Genomic DNA, 6000 nt, shown 5'->3' with positions numbered 1-6000 from the left:
TTTAGGTCCCTTTGGGCCGTCTTCCGACTCGACACGTTTACTACGAGTTTTTCGCGGTTTCTAATCCGCGAAGTTTGACCGATGAATTAGAATGGCGGGAAACATGGACTGAGCTTGCTACGGTCTTCGGGAGATAGCATTCAAAGGTTTTGACGAGAATGCAAGAACTGGTGTCGTATTGACGTTCGGAAAGGTTCAATCGCTACACATCGACCGAACTTTGGCTTGAGCCCGGTCGCTTCGTAGCGACCGAGCGGGACGAGCGCTCGGTCGCTACGTAGCGACCGAGCTTGGCTGAGCTCGGTCGCTACGTAGCGACCGAGGGGGACGAGCGCTCGGTCGCTACGTAGCGACCGAGCGGGACGATCGCTCGGTCGCTACGTAGCGACCGAGCTTTGGCTTGAGCTCGGTCGCTACGTAGCGACCGAGCGGGACGAGCGCTCGGTCGGTACGTAGCGACCGAGCTTGGCTGAGCTCGGTCGCTACGTAGCGACCAAGCGGGACGATCGCTCGGTCGCTACGTAGCGACCGAGCTTTGGCTCGTCCCGCTCGGTCGCTGCGTAGCGACCGAGCGGGACAATCGCTCGGTCGCTACGTAGCGACCGAGCTTTGGCTCGGGCTCGGTCGCTACGTAGCGACCGAGTGGGACGATCGCTTGGTCGCTAAGTAGCGACCGAGCGATACGTAGCGACCGAGCGATACGTAGCGACCGAGCTTTGGCTCGAGCTCGGTCGCTACGTAGCGACCGAGCGGGACGATCGCTCGGTCGCTACGTAGCGACCGAGCTTGACGATCACTCGGTCGCTACGTAGCGACTGAGCTTGGCTCGAGCTCGGTCGCTACGTAGCGACCGAGCGGGACGATCACTCGGTCGCTACGTAGCGACCGAGCTTGGCTCGAGCTCGGTCGCTACGTAGCGACCGAGCTGTGTGCATGCTTGGTCGCCGCGTATCGATCGAACTTGGCTTGTCCGCGGTCTGATTTCCATACTCGAACTTGTCCGCGGCCGATTTGGATACATGTCCGTTGCCTTCGGACAATCGGTATTTAGTGGTTCGATTGAGATTTGGACGATATTTTACTGCAAGGATGTTTGTAAAGATATCTTTACGAAGATTACTTTTCGTAAAAACGGTTATGCTGATTTTTACGGACTTTCAGACATTGATTCCGTCGTGACCGATTTTGACCCCAACATCTGCCTTCATACGGATCCAATGATAGAACTTCTTAAGGTTCTGGTACATCTTGGTCGCACCAGGATGAACCTAGAATCTGGACTTATGAGCCTCCCTCATAATCTCTTCCTTTAGACTTCTATCATTAGGAACACTGATCCGACCGTTTACTAGGATGGTACCATCCTTTGCAGTTTGGTACTCCGTCCTATCATTCTGAGCAACCTTGTTCAGGTTCTCGTCATGACCTTGAGCCAACCAAATTCGGGTAAGCAGGTAGGCCTGATTGACCGCCTCTAATCCGAGTGGTTCAGACTCTTTGGTTGATGCGTTAAACCGTAGGGCACGAACCGTACCGTCCAGGTCGTCCGCTTCTCGTTCGGCTGATACATCGGCCCTTCTCCGGCTCAAGGAATCTGCGACCAGATTAGCCTTTCCCGGAAGATAGGTGATATCCAGATCGTAATCAGCTACAAACTCCATCCACCTTCTCTGCCTTAAGTTTAACTCAGGCTGGGTGAATATATACTTAAGACTCTTATGGTCCGTAAGTATCTGAACCTTGGCACCATACAAGTACGATCGCCAAATCTTTAAGGCGAACACTACCGCAGCCATTTCAAGGTCATGGGTGGGGTAGTTTCCCTCATGTTTTCTCAACTGCCTTGATGCATAGGCAATGACCTTCCCATGCTGGGTTAATACGCAACCTAGTCCTGTTATGGACGCGTCCGTATAAACCACATAGGGTTGGTCGGCCTTTGGAAGAACCAAAATGGGTGCACTAGTCAGCATGTCCTTAAGCGCGGAAAAACATTTCCCACACTCCTTAGACCATGTGAACTTAACGTCCTTCCCGGTCAATCGTGTCATAGGCTGAGCCAAGCTTGCGAATCCTTTCACAAAGTTTCTATAATAACCTGCCAGCCCTAGGAAGCTTCTGACTTCCGTGGCACTGCATGGTCGAGGCCAATCCTTGATTGCCCTGATCTTCTCTGGATCCACCGAGACGCCCTCACCGGACACAATGTGGCCGAGAAACCCAATGCTCTTCTGCCAAAAACTGCATTTACTGAGTTTTGCATAGAGCTTGTGTTCCCGTAATCGTTCCAGCACGGCTCTCAGGTGTTTCCGATGAGATTCCTCATCCTTGGAGTAAATCAGGATATCATCAATGAAGATGATCACTGATTCGTCCAGGAAGTCTCCGAACACGCTGTTCATCATTTTCATGAATGCAGCAGGCGCATTGGTCAGACCGAATGGCATAACCACAAACTCGTAGTGGCCGTACCTGGTCCAGAATGCTGTCTTTCTAATATCATTTGGCTCTATAGGGATCTGATGATACCCTGAGGCCAAATCAATCTTAGAAAACCACTTGGCTCCTTTGAGTTGATCCAACAACTCGTCTATTCTGGGCAACGGGTACTTGTTCTTCACAGTAACCCTGTTCAACCCTCGATAGTCAATACACTGACGCATGCTACCATCCTTCTTTTTCACAAAGAGGACTGGTGCACCCCAAGGAGAGCTACTTGGACGTATGAACCCCTTGTCCAGCAATTCTTCTAATTGCTTCTTTAGCTCGGCCATCTCGGCCGGAGCCATTCGATACGGACTCTTGGACAGCGGAGCTGTCCCTGGTTCTAGTTCAATCGTAAATGGATCCGACCTATCAGGGGGGACACCCTGTAGCGAACGGAACACATCTGGGAACTCAAACACCAACGGATCTTCAAATAGATCTTTCTGATCATCAGACCTGCCGTGCTCCATAGTGGTAATTGTGGTCAAATATGCTTCACAACCCTGTCTAAGCATCCGTTCTGCTCGGATTGCTGACACCACTACTCTATCCAGAGCCGGACTCATATTCAGACTGGTACTGGATCGGGTGAGGTCCAGTCTCCAACCGTACACATCCTCTGTGGCAGTCGAGAGTGGCCCGATACATTCCCAACCAATCCATGCGTAGGATCTCATCGTGATTCTGTAGGCGCAACACAATCAGATCTACATGCAGATTTTTCTCCTGGATCATTACCGGGATATTTGTCATGAGCCCTAGCGAGTGCATGATTTTCCCACCGGCTGCCCTCACTAGTCTCGAATTATCCCCAGAACAGAGGCAGAACAGACCCTTTCCGACCAGTTCCGGGCTCACAAAACTATGTGTAGCCCCTGTGTCGAAAAGTACGTGGGTTTCAACACCACCAATCATGAGGGTCCCTATAAGAGACCCACATCAGAATCCCCTAGCCACTCTAGGTTCCAGACCAAGCATTCTATTGAATGTAAGCGGATAAATTCAGAAATTACCAGAGATCGAATCAAACGATCCAGAAGCACCGTCGTCTCGGGACAGCTCATACACCCTTGGTGTTGTGGTCGGCCTGCTCTGGGTCGACTTTCCCGTGTCTCCGCGACCCTTTTCTTGTCGTCCTTGCTGCTTAGGGCATTCACTTTGAAAGTGTCCGCTTTGGCAGCAATGGAAACAAGTCCGAGAGCCGCTGCCACTGGATTGGCCCTGAGTCCGGCTTAGTCGAGTGCAATCTCGGATGGAATGATCCAAGCTGCCACATCTCACACAAGCTCCCATGGCTTTCTAGCATTCACCTGGATGGTTCTTACCACACTTGGGACATTCAGGTCGTCCACTAGAGGCCTTGCATCCGTCAACCTGGTCCCACTTCCTCTTTCGGTCGTTAGTCTTACCCGTCGGGACAGACTGCGACTTCGTCTTAAGCTTGGCTTCTTCGGCCAAGTTAGACTCCAAAAGAGCTACACGTTCTACCAGCTCTCCGACGGTGCTGAAGGTGCGGATCGAACAGTGGGTTCTCAGCTCGGGCCTTAAGCCTCGAATGAACCGACAAACCTGGACTGTCTCGTCCTCAAGTTCCCTTCCAACAAACCGTCGGAGCCGGTTGAAATCCTCTTCGTACTCACGTACGGCCCTGTGGCCTTGGGTAAGGTCTAGGAATCTACCTTCCAGACAGTCCCAAGCCTCTGCAGGAAAGTATTTGCGGTTGAATTCATCTTCAAAATCCGCTAAACTCTAGAGACTTCCATTGGTGCGCTTGTTCACAGCCAGCCACCAATTATGCGCGTCCCCTTCCAGGAAGTGAACCGCAATGTCTCTCTTGTAATCCTCGGGACAACGAGTTGAGCTGAAGTTTCGGACTAGCCTACTCCTCCACTCGTTTGCCTCAATAGGATCGGCGCTTCCTGAGAAATGGTTCGTCCCTAGACGGGAGATGTGCTGAAGCAAGCTCAGATAGTCCACCTTTTTCCCGGTCCTTTCTGGTGGAACAATCTCGATCACCTTGACCGTTTCCACAACTGGACCATTGGTGTTGGGGGCAGTCGTAGCCACAGGCGTAGCTTGGCCAACCGAGGAGTTTACTAATGGCGTGAGTTGAACCCTAGATTGAGTCACAAAGGGCCCTAGTTATAGTGTAGTTACTGTAGAGGGTTGTTGAACCCTAGATTGAGTTGAGTTTGAGGTTAAGTGGTTAGCTAGTTATTAGCGGTTATAATTTCATATCGTTAGTTATATAGTTATTATTATCTGCTGCGTATTTCTGATATAGGTTATCTATTGAATTGGATTGATTTGTTGTTAGGTGAACCTCTCGCTTTAGATTGTTTGGGGTGGGATAGCGAGGGGTTGTATTTGTTAGTTTGGGATCATAATTCACTGAGTAACATTAGGTTACTCATCCAACTCCGTTGTCCTTTTTGCAGGTAGCTTAGGTAAGGTTGATCGGATAACAGGGTGTTGGACGTTAGGATCGCCTATGTAGATTTTCATGCCTTTTGTAAATGGTATTGTGGATTTGTGTTTAGTTGACTCGTTTTGGCATTAGGCCGGGACCGGTCTCGAATTATATCAATGTATGGATATTTCTCGAATCAATAAAGTAATTGTTTTATATGCGCTTCATGAGTGTAAGACCCGTTCCTGGTCTCTCGACCCAACTGGATACGAATGCTCACTCATTAATTTCTTTGCTTGTCTGATTCATTCTAAGTCTTTTCTTTACTAAGTCATATTTGAATATGAGGTTCATAAACAAAGGGATAGATTGCACAGCGGAATAATAATGTATAAACTTTGTATTACTTAGAAACATGAGATTCAATACACAACTTCTTAACAGTCTCATAGACAATCACTAGTTCATCCCTAGCATCATCTAACCACACGTTACACAGCCTCTCACTGACCGAGCCTTCACGGCTCCTTGGCTTGACCAGAACCATCCTTAGTTCCTGAAACCACAACCAGATCAGCATTAATCATAACCAAGAATAGAACGGATTGATTCTACAATGCTTGGCTTGGTTCCTAGAACTTAGATAAACCTCAGTCAACATAATCATAAAGCGTATGAACCTACCTACCGTATCCTAAGTCATTCAACCAACCACCCCTTGACTTAGAATCAGATAGATAGTCCAGAATAGATAAACAGAACACACAAACAGATCCGGATCGTCCCCAAAGACCAATCCGTCTAACCGGATAGAATCTAGGTGCGACCGGCCAATGGAGTCCGGCTCAATGGCCCAACGGACTCCCTTACCTGATCCGGCCTTAGGCCTGGATCTAATCGGCCGAGTAAGCCTCAAGCCTAATCCGGAAGGCTTAGCAACCGGTCAGACCTTGCGACTCTACCTTGGCTTAGACAAACCGTGACCTTGTCTTAACTAGACAAGCCATAAGCTGATCCATAAGGATCGGTCCTAACCTGTCCCGAAAGACACCGTTTGGAACATGTACCCTTTGGCCATTCGTGCCTCTTGGACACTCATGACT

This window comes from Brassica napus, unplaced genomic scaffold (genome assembly GCF_020379485.1).
Source record: "Brassica napus cultivar Da-Ae unplaced genomic scaffold, Da-Ae ScsIHWf_1354;HRSCAF=1928, whole genome shotgun sequence".
Taxonomy (NCBI): Eukaryota; Viridiplantae; Streptophyta; class Magnoliopsida; order Brassicales; family Brassicaceae; genus Brassica; species Brassica napus.
Note: the sequence above shows the minus strand (reverse complement) of the source record.